Source organism: Planococcus citri, chromosome 2, assembly GCF_950023065.1.
Source record: "Planococcus citri chromosome 2, ihPlaCitr1.1, whole genome shotgun sequence".
Classification (NCBI taxonomy): domain Eukaryota; kingdom Metazoa; phylum Arthropoda; class Insecta; order Hemiptera; family Pseudococcidae; genus Planococcus; species Planococcus citri.
In genome coordinates this window covers 20,390,401-20,412,396 of record NC_088678.1, presented here as the reverse complement: position 1 = coordinate 20,412,396, position 21,996 = coordinate 20,390,401, and the positions used below count along the sequence as shown (strand labels likewise).

General features: G+C 34.0%; 1 protein-coding gene and 1 non-coding gene across 4 annotated transcripts in view; one reads left to right on the top strand and one right to left on the bottom strand.

The window, feature by feature from the left end:
* Positions 1-708: 708 nt before the first annotated feature.
* LOC135834923 (uncharacterized) overlaps positions 709-21,996 on the top strand; it is a 200,574-nt gene continuing 179,286 nt past the window's right edge. For all 3 annotated transcript variants that reach the window (XM_065348915.1, XM_065348916.1, XM_065348914.1), the window contains exon 1: positions 709-1,209. The gene's annotated coding sequence lies outside the window, so the exon portion shown is untranslated. The remainder of the gene's footprint in view (positions 1,210-21,996) is intronic.
* On the bottom strand, positions 13,344-13,416 carry TRNAR-ACG (transfer RNA arginine (anticodon ACG)). Its single transcript has one exon. It is a non-coding gene; the product is annotated as a tRNA-Arg (tRNA).

Here is a 21,996-nt window from a genome sequence, read left to right as displayed (position 1 = left end):
GATTTATTTCTAGTTTGAGATCACGACAGCTTAATGTTTCTAGACATGTGTTTGCTTTTGTTTTATGCACGTTGTGTTCGTGGTATTTTTATTTTATTCTTTCAGTAGACAGATGACAGTTACCTTATAGTTTTGGGGGAAAAGGTAAAGATCCAGGAAATGGTGGAAAAAGAAACAGTAATGGGTTCATTCTGATCCATCCTGTGTTGTTATCAGTTGTCATTTTGGTAGGCCTATTAGTAATGATTTGGCACTAATTTTACAATATTCAGTTCTTCGAGAGTCGCAGTAACCTTACGAATAATATTACATTACAAGTGTTAAAAACTGAGGAATAGCTCGATGGATGTATTTGAATATTTTTAGCTTAATACTGATGAAGTGATGTTTAATTTTAAGTTTCTGAATCAACCCATGAATAATCAAATTCAAAAGAATCAAAACAAACAAAACGATATTCTTAGTTCGGTAACGATTCAACGAACATTTTAATTTTTAATTACATTCTTCAACATCTGATTCACCTTTTCAATTCATTACAAAGATGAAAGAATAATTGAAGATCAACACCACTCGTCTCTCGTTTAAAAAAAAATAAAATATAGAGAGAATTTTCACCGACTGGTAACACTGCGTTAGTTATTTGTTGATATCTTCTTGGAGGGGGAACACTGCTGTACAGCTTGCTTCAGCAGGTTTCTCATTTTCTGCCATAGGAGGAGCAGTGTTTGCGTGATCGTCCTCTCGTGAAGTGCGTGTCCATCGTTGTGTAAAAATTTCTTCTTCTACGTTGTGTTTTTAGCAAAAAAATTATTAAAATTAAAGAAAACTATCCTTTACGTATTAAAATTTTCAAAATGGTGCGTCATTTTCAATTTCCCATTATTATTCATCACTCGGCGTAAAATTTCATTATTCTATTGTGATTTTTAATCTCGAAGTGTCGCTGGTTCGATTTTAGTTATTTTAATAGCATTTTTACTGTGATCGGTGTTTGTGTGTGCGGCTAATTGTGATTTATCGTTAAGTGACCACGTAGTCGTGTTTTTTAAATGTTTATCGAGTGAAGAAAAATTTTTAAGATCAAATTCGTGAATTTTATTGTGTGATTTATCGAGTAGTGTTGTGTTCGAAAAGTAAAGTTGTGAATTTGTACGAGTATTAGATATTCCAAGGATTTAGTACGAAGATTACGAGATTTATAATCAGGTGAGTCGAAATTTTCTTTTTGGGTGTTTTTTTTTCAGTAGATAGGTTAGGCCTCTTTGTGGGGAGAATTTTTTCGCGGTTGAATTTTCACGTCGGTTCGGTTTCGGTTTTTTTTTGAGGACCAGTTTTCAGAATGAAATTGTTTTGAGGCGGATTCGGTTTTTAATTATTTTTTCGCGAGTGAAGAATATGTTTTTTGTGTATTCCTACGATCAAATAATATTAAAAGATGAAGAAATTGAAGAATGATTACTAATTTTCCACGTTCGCGGTTTGACCAAAGTAAACGAACGATTCGCGTACCGAACGATTCGTAATCGTAATTCGTAACTCTTGAATTTTAAATTACGATGTTTGTTGTTTTCGAACCCTCGTGTTTTTTTTTTCAACGCCGACGAGAATTCCTATTTTAGAATATCGTTCTGTTTTGCTATACAATTTGCAAACAAAATTCGGTTTCGGTTGAACGACCGACTGCTTTTCAAACGAACTACGAACCTACTTTCGACCATTTCCATTCTAGGCCTGGCGTGATTTTTTTTTTTCACAGACAATTTTCTCAGATAGGTATCGGTTTTCTTCTTACCTATTGGAATCATTTTGCTCGATTTATTTGATTTTGAGTGGACTCGAATGTGGAATAGTTATTTCGCGATCTTTTACTTTCCATTCTCGATCATCACGTAGGATTACGAGACGCGAATCGCATACCCAATGAAGATTGATACGCTATAATGACGCAGTTGTCGTCGTATATATATTCTCAATGCCATTTTGAAATGTTGCTCGAGACTCAAGAGTAATAAGAGAGAGAACCCTCATTCCCTTATGTTGAAATAACGTATGGAAAATTACGAAAGAAAAGAAAAATCTAGTCATTTTCTCGACCTAAATTTACTTTCGAGTAGGTATTTTATTCTGTGGAATTATGATCGAAGAAGTAGGCAAGGTAGGCTTTGCACAAGCTTGACCATTTTTTGTTGATTTTGTATGCTCTGTTTGTAAACAAAAACAACGATGTAATACGAGTTATCATTCGTTATTCGACGTTCGATGCAAATTATTAGATGAAAGAGATAAATCACCGGTAAATAAGTAACTCGCAAGAATAATGCATGCGCAATTACACCTGTTAAATAATTGTATACAGTATAATGACCCGATGCTTACTGCTCTGTATGTTTATCTGCTGACTCGTCTGCATATACCTTTACCTATCCATCGAAATTCGTCACCAGAAACGAACCGATTTCATCTCCAATGTGCGAAAAATCGTTCATTCTCATATTCTATACTGGCTTCGAAAATCATTTACTATAATTGGAATCGCAGTTATCTCTGCGGTGTTGGTGTTTGCTGTTACCGCGAGATAATTTTTCATTTTACTTCGAAAAACGACCTTTGAATCTTACCAATCTGTCTTGTTTTGCGCCGTTTAGGGGATTTGGAGATGGAGATGCAGAGTGAACGAAACGACGACGACGACGACGTGTGAGATGTTGTTGTTGTTGTTGTTGTAATCAGAATGATTGTGTTCGAATTTAAATTTCAATTCACGAATTCAGTAAGCAAGTAAATATAGAATACGTGTAGCTGAAAGATGATCGAGTTGTTTTTAACTGTAATGTGTTTGTGTGTGAGTTAATTACCTACGTATAGAGGAAGTGAAACGTGTAAGCAAAATAATGGTGTTTTTTTCGATTGTTGAGCTGTGGAGTGTGGAGTGATAGGTGTGAGTAAATTGATGTACTCGTATTTTCATCAGAGATGAAGATCTTTTTGAGGACTGCCAAATGGTTATAGTAGGTGTGGAATTTTTCGGTACCATATTGAATCGATGATTCGTTCGAAGTGGATGTTTATCGTTTCTAGTTCTAATTCATGGGAAGTGATAAGACATTTATTACCACATTGAATTTCATAGATTTGTCAAAATTATGAGACTATTCTGAATATTCCAAAATTGGGCAGTATCGAGCTGGAAGTATTCTTATACAGACACTCAGACAGTTCTGCCTTGTTTGCTGAGTTGTTCTGAAAAGTACTCGTATAATGGACAATTCTAAATCATTTTGATGTAAGTAATGTAGGTAATTAAATAAACACGAAACTCCCTATCTCTCTAAATTTGAAACAGTGAAATTTCACTGCTTAGCAGTCACGACATTTTGGCTTCTTGAAAGCAGTAGTTTTTTACTGCAAAACAGTGAAAAATCTACTGAATTGGTCAGTCTGTTTTGCAGTAAAAAACTACTGCTTTTAAGAAGCCAAAATGTCGTGACTGCTAAGCAGTGAAATTTCACTGTTTCAAATTTGGAGAGATTCAAGATCGAAAAATCAAATGAAAAAGCAGAATAAGCTGAAAAAAATGAGATAGAGGCACTTTTATAGTAAGTACTCGTACTTAATTGAATTTTTCAAAAATAATTTTTATGAAAATTTTTGCATTTTTATGGTAAATAATATATTGAAAAAACATCTTGAAAATACTCCTTCTGAAATTAAAAACTGGATTTTTCAAACAAAAATTCTCCAAACTTCCATTTTTTCAACTCAAAACTTGAGAAAGAGGCGTTGAGAGCCAACGTGAGCCGCGCAGAAAATTACTCCCCCTCCCCTCCCTCTCACTCGATGAAAAATCAACTCGTGGATTCAATAATAGGTAGGTATACCTATAAATTTAACCATAATTTATTTAGAAAGTGCACGAAAATTTGAATTTTCCATTCTGTATAGCTAAGTCACATTCCAGTACTTGATGATTCGCTATCTCTTTTTCAGATTATTAATTTTTTGGGCTTTCCAGAAAATCGAGACATGGCCGCATGGGGCAAATTGCTCCATGTGCCCCACTTTCTCTACAACTCTGTTAGTTAGAAGAAAATCATTGTAGTACCTTCTTATTTTCATTTCACTCGATTGAAATTTTATGAACAATTGAACAATGAAATTTCAACTTCCAGGGGCTGGATTTCATATTTTCGATTTTTTTTTTTTAATTCAAAATTTACCTAGGTACTCATTTTTTATGCTAAAAATCAAAATTTTATAAAATTGAGATAGATGGCCGAAACAATATTGATGGTCGTTTTGAGTTGTTTTGGAGCCTTCAGCATAATTTATGGATTTTCTACATTTGACATGAAAAGAGAAGATTGGTTTGAACCAGCAGGAATGTGTTTCAAAAAGTTGTGCTTGAATTGATCGATAGGACCATGAAAAGAAAACGCGGTTTATTCAAATGTGCACTTGTATTCGACCTTTTTTCATTTGGGGGGGGGAGGGGGGGGGGGTAATGAAGAATTCTGAACATTTTCTGGTGGTACCAGAGCATTTCGAACTGGAACCGAGTGATTTCCAAGATCAAAAATAAGAGTATGGTGGAATAAATCCTATAGTTTCACCTTTTAAGTAGATTTCGATTCTGTATGAGAAATGCATCAAAGAATTTTTGAAAATTCGCCCACAAAATGTGAAAATAATATTCAACGTTCGAAATTTGGTTTCAGGGAGGCGAGGAATTTTGGATAGGTAGGTACTTGTGTTTTATTTTGTGGTCCATCTCTCAACTTTAAAATGCGGTTTTAAAAGAAATTCATTTTTTTTTTTTCAATTTAATTGAACAATCAATTTACTTTTTGCTTCCTGAAACCGGAAATGAAAAAAATTTGTTGCAAATTCAGTTGTAATGCTTACCTAGATGAAAAATTATGTTTAGAGACTTGAAAATTGCCATTTCAGGTAAAAAAAATCACTCGTCAAAGTGAATTGTTTTCAATCTGAATGTGGTGAATATCAATTTTTAATCTGATCCTAATGATTATAATATTGGGTTTTAGATTCCATTTTTGTAGAACGAAGTTTCAAAAAATCTGGCAGTTTCAACTCATCATAATTGTGAAGAAAAAATGTTCTCGGTTGTAATGACTAATTTTTTGTAAATTTTCTTTTTTCAATCGTATGGAATTTTTTTCGCCTCTTTCAGATGAACTTTTAAGAAGAAAAGAAATCAAAATTCAATCACTGTAGAGAACAATTTTCATAAAAATATTGACTGAATTTATTAATTTCAACAAACAAAAATTTCTTATTTTTATTTGAGAGCATTTTCTTTTGATTAATTTTTCTTCACTTTTCTTCGTGGAAATTTATTTTAGTTGATGGAAAAAAGGAATTGGACGTTTGACTAATTTTTTTCCCTTGTTCATGCAATAAAAAAATACGTATAATTAATTATGCCCTCATATTGGAATTAAATAATGATTTTAACAATTGAAAAATTACATAGAACATTTTGAATTTATAAAAGTGTGATTTTATCTTTTTTTTCGTATTGATGAATGTTTTCATGTTCTGAGAAGTAAATTGCCAACAAAATTGAATTTCGCACCCTCTCTTCCCTCCTGCCATACTCTTCTCGAGCGATCTTTAGTCGTTAGGTTTAGATTCACTTGGGCAAATTGCAGAAAAACGAACCTCTCACAGGTTTTCAAAAAAAGAAGCATTGGTATACCTATTTAAAAATGTCCAGAGATCTAAAACAGACAAGTTGAAATTTCTTCAAGTTTAAACTACCTACTCCAAGTTTAAGACCAATTTTTAGAAGAAATTTGAAAAAAAAATGCTCACAAGTTCTCTCATTTTTCTTTCTTTTTTTTTACTTTCCGCTTTCCTCCCCTTTCCCATACAAATAAAATCATTCAAAATTACTGTTTGTTCACGTCATACGAAAAAAAAAAAAAAAAAATGTTGAATACACGATCAAATGTTAAATTTGTGCTAATTTTTCTATTGAAAGTTCGATGAGAAATTCTTTTATCAATACTTTTTTGGAATAATTATCTCAATTTTTCAGTGGTTGCACTGGATTGTGCTGTAAATGTGTATTTTTTTTGTTGAAAAACTGATTTTTCGTCGATTTCCTTGCTACTCATCCTCTCCCTTCTACCCCTTCGCCATCTTCTTAATTACTTAATCGATCAGTTTTGACTCACTTTTTTTCAAAAAATTGTTGAACATTTTGAAAGTTTGGCTTAAAAAGTTGTTGTCAATTTGTTTTAAAATTCGCGTGTAAAAGAAACTAAAATTCTACTTAGGTAAGGAAGTTCTATTTGGGCCACTCGGAGGAAGAGTTGTGAAATTAATTATAATTTTGTTATTATGTAAATGTGTGGACTCGAAAAAAAAATGAGAAAATGAGTTGAAAATTTGAATTTTTTTCGTTCTAAAAGCCATGGATATTGGTAGGTGATCATGAAAATCGTGAATAGGTAGTCATGAAGAAGTCTAGAATTTTGTTCGAAATACGCTTGAAAAATTTTTACTAAGCCACACAAAATGAAAAAAAAAATCGAAAAGTGAAAAATTTGTTCAAAAAATCAGATAAACGAAAAAACTGAAATGGCTCATTTTTGATCCTATAACAAATGGCAACCTTGTTCGATTTAATTTGAAGAGCTCAATTCCAAAATGTGCTTTGTCCCAGATTTTTATTTTTGGCAAATCAAAAACAAAATTCGTGCACACACAAAGATGTTTTAATGTCATTTTTCAATATCAGACAGTGTAGTGTAAAGTATTCCGAATATTTTCCCTGCAATTTTTTTTTTTCAAAATGACACCTCTTTGTTCAATCTGTGTACGAAGTCGCGAAAAATGGGACTAAGCACGTTTTGGAACTGCATACAGATTAGTTTCAAAAATTATCACGTTGAAATGCAGTACTTGGCACGTTTTGGACTGGCACAATGTTTTGTTAGGTAATGGACTACTGCACCCTATTGGACTTGGCACTTTTTGGAGTGGTAGTTTGGTTGAATAGTTGAATAAAACAAATTTTTTCATGACATTTTGCCGGCAAAAACAAAAAATTTTTTAATTCAAGGAAAATGTTTTTGGTCTGTATTTTAGTACTTAAACATTTATGGCAAAATAATATTTTTTTTTAGAAAAGTACAAAAATTTTCATATCTGAATGACAATGACTAACAAAAAACAAACAAAAAATTTATGGAAAAATTATACAATTTATTTTTTTTTGAAAAGTACAAAAAATGTCAATTTTTTTTAAACGAAAAATTATTATGTATCATTATCAATCATTATCTGAATGACAATGACTGATACAAAACAAACGAAAAATTTATGGAAAAAGTATACAAATTTTTTTTTGAAAAGTACCTACAAAAATTTTTAATTTTTTGTACAAACCAAAAATGATCAAATCTAACGCCAAGTGGTACATGCGGCGGCATATTCCCGCGCGTACTGATCCCCAGTATCTTCAAATTTATTCTCAAATATGTACTCAATTTAAAAAAATTTGAAAAAAAATCATTTTGAATAATTCAAATTTTGCACAAAAATTCATTATACCTATATTTCAAAAGAAAAAAACTTTTGTCAAAAATCAAATTCAAAAAAAATCGAAATTGTAAAAAAAATATGAAAAAAATTTAAAAAATGTTTTGCCTGAGGTCTCAATCAAACTGCCTACCTTCCGTTCCGCAATCCATCATCACTGCCACAGGGCTAGCACCACGGATTTTTATTCCGCGTTTTCGAAGTGCATACAAGCCCAAATCAGTGACGAAAACTACTCTCTCAACGTGCATAAGCATACATGTATGTACATACGTATAAAAGGTGCCCCTTTTGCTGCAGATCGATGATTTTGATCAAAATATTGGACTAAGCACTTTTTGGAATTGTAAAAAAAAATGAAGAGGTTTTCGATGCCCTGGATAGAGGCGTTACAGGCTAATTTTTGGCTCGTTGACATCCTTCCTTTGTGAGTGACGATCTAAACTACAGAATTCCGTCAAAAAACGTATTTTCTTCTTTTTGGACAAAGCACATTTTGGAATTGAGCTCTTCATTTATTTGGCGGGGGGGGGGGGGTATTTTCATGCTGCAAAAATGTGAAAAATAGGTCATTAAAAAGGTCATGATTTTTTTTGTCTGGGAGTTTTGTTAAACACCCTGTTGAAACCTCGCGAAAATGGTAAAATTATTGTTAGGTCAACTGAAAAACATAAGCAATTTATTTTGTTCTGTTGGAATTGCAGTTTTTGAAAAAAAAAATTGTCCAATAATCAGTAATCGCGTATACGTTTTCTAATAATTTATTCCACATCATTTCTTTTTCAAGGTGGATACCTACTTTTAATTTTCTCCCTGATTTTATCGAAAAAATTCCGAACTACAAAACTCCAAAATGTTTTATTCACATACCTATCTAGTATCTAATCTACCTACCTATCTACCTTACCTGTTAATTAATTAGTCATGCAAAGTTCCTTCTCTTGAAAAAAATTTGAAAATTTCGTCAGCGAGAAAAACTTTTAAAAATGCATTGAATATATTTAATTTATAATTAAAAACTTATTTAAATTTTGTATGCAAATTTTTAAATATTCTGTATCAACGTAGTGTAGTATAAAGAAAAGAAGTTCCTTCTTGTTTGTACATAGGTAGATATTATATGCAGTATAAATCGCACAAAGCTGACTGCACGTGAAAATCGTGTTTTTTCTTCTTTCTGTAATTTATTCGTCGATTCATTTTTTGATTGCTTTCGAAGTCTCTGTTTCGATATACTTACATATAATTTTCTAATTTTTTCGGAATTGATAAAATATTTTTAATATCTTCATACAAAGTTGTGATGATATGTATTTTCCCCCCTCGATCATTTATTCATTTATAATTCGATAAGAATGACGAAGAAAAGCAACCTAGGATATCTACGCTTATCTACGAGAGTCTGATTTATTGCGCGGAATCATTGCTCCGCAATTGGCCCTTCCCAACTACATAGAAATGAAATACTGAACCTAATGAATTTATAAATAGTTTTAAAAATTCTCTTCAACACATCTGGCTATGTACGACATCCCCCGCTGCGTCATCTGCTATAACTAAAATTCATCATGAAGAATCGAATGATGGCGGATTTCGGTTAGTGAGATGACGAATTTCAACGACGAGTTGGAGAGGTCCAGAGCATCATTATCAGCATAGCGAATATTTCGATTACGATGACTGAGCTGAAAATATTTCACGAATCATTCGCATTATACAATTAGAGATTCTGTTGTAGTCAGAGTCTGTTGAAATCGTTTTCAATGTATACAGAAGCGCTATAAGAACTTTATGGAAATCGAAGGCGAATGAATCTCGCGTGCAATTAACTAGAAAATCGATCGATGTAGGTCGTGTACCTGTATTATAAGTGTATTATAATCGAATTTTATATATATATGTACCTGTGTGAGAGACTTTAATGTACTGTGGGTAGAAGTATACTTACGTTGAATTTGTGTATAATTCATGTATAGAGTTACGGAGCTTCCTTCGTCATCAAAGATGTTTCTAAAACATGTGCGATGGGTCGAGATAATATTTAGTAATAAACTATCGCGTTATATTCTCCGGTGTATTATTAACCATATTTATTTTGTAGAGCGCTGATTAGAGATTATTTTTGTGCGCTTTGGTCGAGATAAGAAGCGAGTTTCATTCAACATGTGTATAAAAACTGATACACTATTGGTAGTGTGTTTTTCGAAAAAATACCGCAGTAAGCGAAGGTGGCACCTACATGTCCTATACGGGACAAAGTTGTGAAAATGTTGATAACACACGATAATTCTACACTTCGTCTCGTATTATATGTACTAATGTTAAACGTATACCTACTGGTATATATATTAGTCCCCAGAAATCCTTCCTGTGAAAAGAAACATAAACCAGAGACGAATAGATAGCATTGGGATTATACTATAGGAGGACGAGGACCATCGTATATAGATTTGTGTGCTGTGTGCTGACTTATGAGAGATAATTTCTTCAAAAAGGGGTCGTCCTGCTCTTTATCCCCGGAGATTAGATATTGCTAGGATTATACGTTGCTGTATGTACTATGAGGCGAAGTAGCGAGATTTTCTGGCTTAATGGCGGGTCTACTAGTACACTCTGTTGTCAAGATTTGTGAAAAAAATCAACCCCATTGGTTTCCTCGGCTCGAGTCTTCGTGCTTTTTTTCTTATTATTCGAATGTCGAAAAAATCGATTCTGCATCATATTTTATCTTTTTTACTTTATTCTTATTCTTATGTCGTTCTGTTCAATTCTTTGGTTAGTTTTCGTTTGAAATTAACACCATTTCGATCGACAATGATCGATTCATTGAGTATTTTTTTTTTTTGCCAAAATTCTCAAAAAATCATGTTTTTTCTTCGTTTATAAATCAAATTTTGAAATTTTTGTCTATTTTCAGGATGTCTAAAGGTCATGAAAGTCATGAAAAGTCATAAAAAAGGTCATGAATTTTGCTCGAAACACACTTGAAATTTTGTTAAAAAGCCCATAAAATTAAAATGAAAAAAAAAAATTAAAAATCAGAAGAATTAGGAAACTAAAATGCTTACTTGCCCATAAATTTAAAAAAATGTCCTAGCAGTTTCATGCTATTTAATGGTTTGTGGGGGGGGGGGGTTATGCAGTAAAAACGTGAAAAATGGGTCATGAAAAAGTCATGATGTTTTGTCTGGGAATTTTGTTAGACATCCCTGATTTTCTGCTCTCAGAAAATTTTTTGCATTTTTTGTCTAATTTTCGTAAAAATTGTCATGCAGAAAAAATTTTTACTCTGAAAAAAATTTGGCTTCTCCCCCCCTCCCCTCCCTGTGAAGTTATTGACAAAGTTTCAACAAATATTGTAGTATATTTTTGATATTCCTGAAAATGAATGATGCCCTCAGATTTTTCATTAGATCCCTACCATGTCCCTGATGGCCTCATTTTATGTTATTCTCTGAGAATTCGGAGGTTAGATGGGATGGAATCAAAAAAAATGAGGTCATATTCGAGTTCGGATCCATCAAAAACATACAATTCGACGTACCTCGATGTCCCCCCCCCTCGTATTTGTCCCCAAATTAAGTTGAGAGAATGTCCCCTTCATTGATGGTCTTCATTTTGAAAATGGTATATGTCACCCCCTTCATGGAATTTTAAAATAAAACTCAAAACCTGGAAGTATCATCGACAAAGTTTCAACGAATATTTTATGTTTTTGAAATTCCTGAAAATGAATATGACCTCAGTTTTTTGATTAGATCTCTATAATCATGCCCTCGATGTCCTCATTTTGTGTTCTTCTTTGAGAATTCGCTGGTTGGAAGGGATGGAATTGACAAAATGAGGCCATATTCGAGTCCGAACCCTTCAAAAACATACAATTTGACGTTCTTTGATATTTTCCCCCTTATTTGTCCTCAAATCAAGATGAGGAAATGCCCGCTTCATTGAAGATCTTCATTTTAAAAATGGTATAAATGTGTTTCGAAACAATCCCAAAAGTTACATTCGATAGGGTAATTTTCACGTAATTTCAAATCATAGCTCGCCTCTTCAGCGTCAAATTTGTGCTTTAAATTGAAAAGGTGACCTTTTTCAAGTTTTTCCGAAGCAGATCTGAATGTGCTTCAGACCGGTGAAGTCAGTATTGAGCTAAGATAATTTTTAAAACTATCAAAAAAATTATTTGAAAAGTTTTGAAAATTATTAAAAAATTTTTTAAATGCTGCAAAAACATGGCAAATGTCTAAATATTTTTAGGGAAATTGTGAGGAAAACTCGTGAAATTCTCTCAAAATTATTTTAAAATCTTTAATTGCTTATTCAAAATGACTTGAGGATTGCTGAAATATAAAAACAGGTTATCTATTCATCTACCAGGTAGTGAAAGTAGTGATTGCTTCGTTCGACGTTCCTGCATCATGAAAGTCATGAAAAAGTCATGAATTTTGGTCTGTAAGTCTGTAAGAGCAGAAGCACATGAAAAAGACATGACTTTTGCTCGAAACACACATTAAACATTTTTTTTTTAAATCCCATAAATTGAAAAAAAAATTGAAAATTTGTTCAAAAAAAAATCAGAAAAATGAAAAAACTGAAATACCTACTTGCTACAAATTTTAAAAAAATTTCCTCGAAGTTTCAAGTTATTCATTTGGGGGGGGGGGGTGTTTTCATGTGGTGAAAATGTGAAAATAGGTCATGAAAAAGTTATGATTTTTTGTTAGACAGCCTGTCTTGATTGCTTTGAAATCGAAAAATGTCACACCGGTGTTCAAAGATAAAATTCTCTGAATGACCAAAGAAGTTGGAAAAAGTGGGGGGGGGCAAAAATTGTTTGGAAATGTGTTTTAAAAATGGTAGTGAAAAGGTAATGAAAAAGTAGTAATTTTCATCTGAGAAATTTCGTCAGAATTCAATTAAAAATTTCAAGTTCAATGAATTTAAAACTAGCACTGATCGAAGTAGTCGAAATAAATTTTGAAAAAAATTCACGAGTAGTACACCTACCTAATTTTATGTGTAAAGAATGTGTAAAAAAAATGTTCGCGAAAAAATATTTCGTCGACATTTTACGAATAGGTAATTTGATAAAATAGAGTCATAAAAAATGTATCCATCACCTACCTTGGAAAAAAAATTCCATCGATGGTATTCTCCAAGGTTGAAAAAAACTAAAAGCATTAAAATTTTTTTTCATCGCGAAAAAAATTAATAGCAAAAAAATGGCACAATAAGAGCTTCCTCGACGAAAAAAAAAAGAAAAAAGAAGAAAGGGTATCAAATAAAATGATGGACGGATGACCTGCTTCATTTTTTTTCCTTCGAACGTAAAATTATGTCGTAATAAGACGTAGTAGGTAGTTATAGGTACAGAATATGAAAACACAGCATTAAATTTTTTACTCCAAAGTCGAAAAAAAATTTCTTTATTAAATATTTTCTTTTTTTTTCATGTAAGTATAAATTTTCCGTTCGTAATGAGTGAATTCCGTTTTCTTTTACTCTCCCATCTTCTCCCCTACCTCGAAACACATTGCTCAATTTTTTCAATTCTATGCACGAACAATACGTATATGTAAGCATGAGCTCGTACATCGTCCTTGAGCCAGATTCGTACTCTCCTCCCCTTTTTTTCCCTATACCTCAACTGCACTAAAATCATCTTTCGAAGGGTGTTTGTTTTTCGAAATAGGACGAATGCAAACACACCCCACGACACGAATTTTTCGAATAAAAATCTCGTAGAAAAAAAAATTAATAAAAAAAGTCGACCCTGCCAGGATTCGAACCTGGAATCTTCTGATCCGTAGTCAGACGCGTTATCCGTTGCGCCACAGGGCCTATCGAGAAACGGGTCGAATATTTCAGTATTTTGAACTGTGTACTTTGCCTCTATCTCTGTCTCTGTTTCTCTCCCGCTGTCTTTTTACCTAGCTCTATCTCTTTCTATCTTTATCGCACAATACGTGTAATTCTGGTCTTCGTTTTGTACTCGTAGCAGAAGCAGAGATATTCGTGTGTTTTTCTCGTCGTTTCATGGTAGACATGGTGTGGTGAAATTCGCATCGTGTCGTTCGTTTGTATTGGCCAGGTGCCCATGCCCGAGATCGAGAATCGAGATGAAGTGAATTTCGTCTTTGTCGACTCGACTCTGTTCTCTTCCTCTTGGGAGAAATAGTCTGGTGTGGGTTGGGTTTTTTTTACATTGCAGATTTTGAAATGTGTGAGGTGTCTGGTTGGAAAGCAGGTGTAAGATTTTTGTGCCTTTTGACAATCAAAGAAAGATGTTTGATGGTCGATCTTGAGGGGTGGGTTGGTCCTCTGTGGCCATGGCTGGCTGTGGGTGACTCAAGTCTGGCCAATTATCAAGTAATGCAAGTCTGAATGAAGGAAATGGAATTTTGGCACCTGATTTTAATTTTTCAAATGATGATTTCATTGCTGAGAAATTCAAAAGTTTCACCATTTGAAGCCTGCTTTTACTTAAGGCTGGTCAGGAGTCGTATATTGAGGTTTTTCTTGTTTCAAATGCTCTTAAATTAGAAAAAAATTGATGGAAAATAAGAATAGTTGAATAATGATGTAATTTTGTGTTGAAAGTTGTCAAAGAAATGTCCTTTGGAGCGCAAAGGCTCCCAATTCTGATAAAAATTAAAAAAATCCACCTTGTTGATTGTTTTTAAATTTGAAAACGTTGAGTTCAAAATGCTTTACTGGCTCTTATTTTTTAATCTGACTCCTCTATACCCTCTGCCCTCCTCCTTTTCACCAAATGCCTTTAAATGTAGTACTTTATGAATTTAACTTCTCAATGTCCCTTGAGCCCCGTCCCAATTTCGAGAAAAGCAAAAATTTTGAAAATACGTTGTGACGTGTCGATTTCTACTAACTCGAGGTCGCTGAGTTCATTTATGTACTCATTTTCTGGATTCGACCTCTCAATGCCCCTTTTAGACCCCTCCCCCATTTCAAAAAAAAGCGAAAATTTTGAAAATATGATGTAACGTGTCGATTTCTACTAACTCGAGGTCGCTGAATTCAAATATGTACTCATTTTTTGGATTCGACCTCTCAATGCCCCTTTACCTACCCCTCCCCATTTTGAAAAAGATGAAAATTTTGAAAATATGATGTGACTTGTCGATTTCTACTAACTTGAGGTCTCTGAGTTCAAATATATACTCATTTTCTGGATTCGGCCTCTCAATGCCCCTTTCAGCCCCCTCCCTCCTCGCCCATTTCGAGAAAGACGAAAATTTTGAAAATATGTTGTGACGTGTCGATTTCTACTAATTGGAGGTCGCTGAGCTCAAATATATACTCAGTTTCTGGATTCGACCTCTCAATGCTCCTTTTAGCCCCCCTCCACCATTTTGAAAAAACCGAAAATTTTGAAAATATGATGTGACGTGTCGATTTCTACTAACTTGAGGTCGCTGAATTCAAATATGTACTCATTTTTTGAATTCGACCTCTCGATGCCCCTTTACCTACCCCTCTCCATTTTGAAAAAGATGAAAATTTTGAAAATATGTTGTGACGTGTCGATTTCTACTAATTTGAGGTCGCTGAGTTCAAATATGTACTCAGTTTCTGGATTCGACCTCTCAATGCCCCTTTTAGCCCCCTCCCCATTTCGAAAATTACGAAAATTTTGAAAATATGTTGTGACGTGTCGATTTCTACTAATTTGAAGTCGCTGAGTTCAAATATGTACTCAGTTTCTAGATTCGACCTCTCAATGCCCCTTTTAGCTTTTTCCCCCATTTCGAAAAACACGAAAATTTTGAAAATATGATGTGACGTGTCGATTCCTACTAATTCAAGGTCGCTGAATTCAAATAAATATTCATTTTTTTGAATGTGACCTCGCATTGGCCCTTATCCCCTCCCCCATTTCGAGGAAAAAAAACAGGAATGTTGAAAATACGATATGTGACTTGTCGATTCTTACTAATTCGAGGTCGCTGAGTTCAAATATTCAATCATGTTTTTGATTCGATCCCTCCGTGTGTCTCTTCAGCCCCTTACAAAAGTAAAACAATCCCAACGAGTGCAAATCCAACTTTACCTCTGTTGATTACAATTGAAGTTACTGCACTCGCATTGATTTATTTAATGAAGTCGATTGTTCTCTCAGTTACATTTCGGATCAAAATAAAACAAAATGAATATACAGTGTTCAATCGAGAACCGCATTGCATTGTCGACAAGGACTCTCACGTCATCGCTGCAAACTTCGGCTCACATGCGAAGAAACCGTCGTCGAGTCGCATACTCGTACACAAGTATACATGATGATGTCGAGGCCGAACCGAAGATGCTGCTAAACTAATGTCGTCATCATCATCGCCATCATACGAGTATAGCTATAGGTACTACATACAACAACCATCACAACACGAAAGAAAGCAAGAAAAAAGAGTGAAAAACTGTACCGCGAGCCAAGTGGCGATGGTGATGGCTTTTCTCTCTCTTTCTCTCGGTCGCGTTAATGGATTTTATATAGGTCACCGTGATAAACGTTATACGGTTACGGTTTTTAGTGTTTTTCCATCGCATCGCCCGCGTCCATCCGCCTCAGCATTCAACTCTCTGGGTAGTGTGGTGTGTGCTCTAGTGTGTATTAGGTATACTCTCCTCTCGCTCGTCTACCATTTTTTTCTGCTATTTTCCCATTTCCTTCCTCTTCCTGCGGTGGTACGATAATACACCTTGTACGCTACATAATAATATGTGTTCGTGATTCGCGAACCTACTACGGTAGCTTAAAATAATACGATGTACTAGGACGGTGTGTGTGGAAAATTTAACGCTAGTGCTTGCCTTTACATTGTTCAAACCGCGATGAAAACCTAATTGGGGGGGGGGGGAGGTGGAGAAGCTGGTTGAGAAATTTTTTCCCACTTTTGATACTGTTTGTTGGAATGTTATCGTGTTTGTTATCGGAGTTATTTCCATAATTGGAGAATGCCCCACGAGTTACTTTTTTGCTATATGCTCAAGAAAGATTATGATAAAGTCCTTCCCCTCATCTCCCTTTTCCCTTACCCTTGCTCAAAAACAACTAACGTGGACTTTGATCAATATGGTCTGTAATTCATGTGTATACTAAATATCAAGGTGGTTTTGAATCTAAAAAGAATCGTAACTCAGAGCTAATTTTACCTGCTTGGTTTCCTGATGAGATCTTTCAGTTTTGATGATGACGATGCTCGTTCTCGGTTACTTTTTGAGTGATCAAGTTACTAAAGTAACTTTTGGTTACTGAAGTTATTTTTTTGAAATTTTTTTTCCATTCAATTTTTTTGAAAGCTTTGCTTTTCCCCTACGAAACTTGAAAATTCGTCTCTGACCAAAAATCGCTATAAACTGGGGGTTTTTAGAGTAAATTTTTTTAGGTAAGTTTTATTTGAAATGTATTTTTTTGCTTATTTTTTTATTTTTTCTTTAGCAATTACCTAATTAAACGGAACAGTAAAAACATCTTGAAACATATGTCTGGAAGGGGGGGGGGTCGGAGGGACTCGTAATCACCTCCAGTCAAGCGGGGGGAGGCAAAGAGGTGAATATTCTCCTTTCTCCAATTCCTCTCTTCTGCTAACTGGAAATTTTGGCGAATAGTTTGAAAATTTGACATGAATTGAAACAGTCAAGAGTGAATTTTGAACTGGACCTAGAAAAATCGATGATGAATTCAAGAATGCATCACCAGACCTAATCTTAAAATCTGAATTTGATTTTTAAACTTTTTTGGATTTTCAAAAATTCAAATTTAGCTAATTTTTCATTTGAAAAAAAATCAAAATTTGACGTAATTGAGGTATTTTGTACTCGTATAATGCTGAAATGTGGTTTTGTAGCTCATTTTTTACTTCTCAAATCAATTTATGGAAGTCTAGTGGCATTTTGAAGCATTCGATGAATTTTTTGAATTTTTTTATTTATTGCTATTTGCAAAAATGGAATTTTGACGACGATAATTTCGAATTTATCGACACTAAGCTTCATTTTGACCAATTTCGCGATAATTTTTTCGAATCTGAGTTACAGAAATTTACTTTCATGATTAAACGAATATTTTAGGAGGAATGCTATGTTTCGACAATATCGACATCTTATTGGTGACTAAAATGCGTACAAAAATCGTGAAAATTCAATTTTTAAACTTTTTTGCAACAAACAACTTTGCTTGAGTAATGTGTTTGTTCGAAGTTTTCAACCCTTTGGTAATTCGATGAAGTTTAAATTATCAAATTGCAACAGTTTTGAAAAATGTTGATAACTTGAGATAACTTTGTGGAAATCAGTTGAGAAAATTTGTATCTCACTCCTCACAAATTGCTTCGTTAATACGCTTTTGAATGCCGTGGGGAAGAGGGGGGGGGGGTAATTCAAAAATTTCCGCTTCCGACAATGTTAAATCTTGACGTGTTTCAAAAACCAAATTCAAAATTTGAGATTCGCCAAAAATTCTACTCCTGAAGTGTTTATTATTTTTTTGTCATAAACCAAGCATTTTCCTACCTATTTGGATATTTTTCCTGTATAAATTGATAAAATACAGTGCCAATTCATTCTCTTCCAATTTCTGCATTTGCCTTTCATCCACCGTTACATTTTTAAATATGGTGGGGGGGGGGGGGGGTGAATTCAATTCGATCAAATATTCTCCTATGTGAGCTCGCAGAATTCGGACCGATCTACGAGTATTCTGTCGTTGCTTAAATGATTGGTAATTAAAATCTCATTTTTCTCAATCAAAGTGATGCCAAGTTTATGTTTTATGGAAATTGATTACTCCTTGGGTATTGCTGTCTTTTCTTCGGTGTACTATTTTTTCGATCATCCAAGACCTCCAAGGTACCTTACACCTTCATCTTTATACAGATTGGATTGGGCAGGAATAAAAACACTGAAGAAAACAGAAGGTACGTTTGGGGTAAAAAGAAAACATTCTCAACGTATCCGTTAATCGTGTCTAGCTACCTACCTATTTTTATTCTGGTTCTAAGGCGATAATTTTATTACCCATAAAACTCGATATTAGGTATGGTTGATTGTGTTATAGTACAATAGTTTTTATATCATATACCAGATAACATCTCTGAGAATTCGAACCCCATTCAGTAATACTGAAGGTAGAGGCCCACATTCCAAAAGTTGATACCCTCTTCCATCAATTTACGAGATGCTGAGCATAAATATGTATTGCAGCTTCAAAATCGAAAAATAGGCATGTCTCCTTTATATCTACCTAGGAGTAGACGTAGGTATAGTAGAAAATTACGAGAAACTAAGCTAATTGATTGATATCAAGTTGATTAAGAAATTCGCTGCTGTATAATAAAACAGGAGAACTGGGATCTGTTGCTGGATGATGTGATGAGAACCTTGAAGTCTTTGGTTGATAAAATCTAATTATTTTTCGTAGTGTAGACGCATCATATTACATTATACAAGAGTGTTCAAAGACAGAAGAAAGTAACTGATTGAGATACTCGTAAGAAAGGAAAATGGCTCGAGAAAAGACATCATACGTTGGATGCCTCTTCATCGAACAGCTCTGGCTGTAGATTAGGTTTGCGTATAACAATTCTGTACGATGATACATATTATACTTACCTTTGCTGAATTTCCATTATCCTAGGTACCTACGTAGTATGATATTATACAGTGTTGAATGGCTTATACTTTGTTCACGTTCAATTTACTAGCGGTCTCCATAAAATACCTAAGAATGCTTTTACTCGAATGGATAGAGAGAGGTGCGACACTATGTTCATTATGTACTCACATTTGTATACACAAACAGAGACTTACATCTTCGCTCCAAGTCAGTTTAAAATCTACATACATACCGCGCAAAGCGTCGTCGTACCGAATAAATGTTTGAAAATAAACCGAAAGACGTGTAAAGTCGAATCAGACTTATTCGAAAGTGGTGGCGATGACGACGCGACGATATAAATGCTGAGAGCAGAGAGAGAGACAGAGGTAAAAAAGAGATGATATCAAGGTTCATCTCGACCGTCTAAATTTAATACGACGACGACGACGACCGACATGTAGGTAAAATTACTCGAAATGAGAATTTATATTATATTGTGTATGTGTATTTTGAAGGCACGTCGACGACGATACGACTATACGACTATGTAGGACTGTGACTGTACGAAACGGATCTGCGAAGATAAGGGTGGTAATCCATTTAACGGGTCTCTCGTTTCTCGCATCTGAGGCAAAAAATAACTGCGCTATGTCGAGTGGCAAAAAAAAGGTCGAGTGTATGGCGCACACGAGAAAGATTATAGTTTACGCGAATCTGATGAGGTGGAAAAAAAAGCGCAGACGACGAAATTGACGCGCGTTTATTATTTCAACCGAGCGAGGATGATCAAAGAGAAGCGCAAGCGTCCAAGTACGTTGAACTTGACGACGAAGACAACGACGGCGACGAGTAATTATTCGCTCGAAAATGAGACATGATGAGGTGGTGAAATAGGGTCGACTCGTCGAAAAGATTCGTCGTATTTTTACTCGTATTTCTCTCTTGTTTTAGAGGTACACCAGTGCGAAACTTTTGTCTGGTTTGGCGAGCTTTTGTTTTATTAGTTTTTTTTTTTTATCGAATTTGTCGTGTTTGGGAGTGTATGAGAGGATATGAGGTTAAAGGAAAATCAGTTGAAATGCGTTGGATTGTGGAATAAAGATACTTTTGTGCGGAAAAATGCTCGTTTGAAGAGAGGAGGACTTGATTATTATTATTTTGTTAACTTTTTATATGTGTGAGGGGGGGAGTGAAGAGATTTCTGAAAATTTCGTTGAAAAAAGGTACCTAGTGAAAAAAGTAGTGATTTGTTACAAAAAAAAAAATAATCCTATAAATATGTACCATGATCGAATTCAGGTAATTTTCAATTATTGTGGAGGAAGGGGGGGGGGTCAATTTGATAAATTTTATGACACTTTCTGCAGTTTTGCTAAACCATCGTTCAATTTTGAGAATCTCCTATCAATTCTTGGTATTTTTCAATAATACAAGCAGTCTGTGCAAAATTTAACGCAAATGAGACATTTTCTCAAGTTTTGGTCGTTTCCTGATAGTCCGTCAATATTTGATATTTTTGAGTGATTTTCACAATCAATTATGTAATTTTTATGATACTTTGTATATTTATTGATTGATCAATGATTTTATAATAACCAACTAATGCACCTTAATTTTCTTTAATTGTTTCAGGTGAGTTCAAATTTCCTTCCAATAATGATATAATATGAACTCGAGTATGAGAGTAAGTACAAATAAGTAATTTTATAATCCATGAGAAAAGTTACGGGTCATATGTCAATTGGACCAAGAAGAGGTAGGGGAGTTCGGCGACTTTTTTGAAATTTTTCCTGTGCAAAGACCTTCCGAAGAGATGACCAATGGCGCAAATCACAGCCCTCCAGCCCATTTTTGAAGGCAGCCATGGGGGTGTCAAAGTTTTCAGTGAACCAAAAATATCATCCATTTCAGCAGTGGATTACTCGATAACCGCGATACCTACCAAAATGGAACATTTTCCCATTGTTAGGGGTTTTGAAAGACTTTTTGGTGATATCATAAAAATCAGTGTTGCCACTTTTTTCGTACAAAAAATTAGCTCAAAAAGTTTCGAAACGTAGTTTTCACATCGTTCCGACTCTTAAAAATTCTGAAAAAAATATATTATGGACCACTTTTCATGCTGAACAACATATTAAAAAATTGGGATGGTAACATGTTGCAATGTTTATTTAAAAAAATTTTAAGTTTGCGAAAAATTACGATTTTTTGATTTAAAACATGAAAAAAAGTTTTGATAGGTGAAGTTGACCCATTTGACCCCTATTTTTACGTATCTGTTGAAAAAGTTGAAAAAACTCTTTCACTCGATGAAAATAAACTCCTCACAAAAAAATCAAAATTCGAAAAAATTCAGTTTTCAATTTCAAACAACAAAAAAAGTTAAAATTTATTCAGTTGTCTTATTTTGACCTCTTTCTGACGTATTTCATAAGAAAGTTGATAAAAATTACAATAACAACAAAAAAATAAAAATTCGTTCATTTTTTGAATTTTTTTGAATTCCAATTTTTTTTGAGGAGTTTATTTCATCGAGTGAAAGGGTATTTTCAACTTTTTCAACAGATACGTAAAAATAGGGGTCGAATGGGTCAACTTCACCTATCAAAACTTTTTTTCATGTTTTAAATCAAAAAATCGCATTTTTCGCAAACTTTGAATTTTTTAAAATGAATTTTGCAACATGTTACCATCTTAATTTTTCAATATGTTGTTCAGCATAAAAAGTTGTCCAAAATATATTTTTTTCAGAATTTTTGAGAGTCGGAACGATGTGAAAACTACGTTTTGAAACTTTATGAGCTGATTTT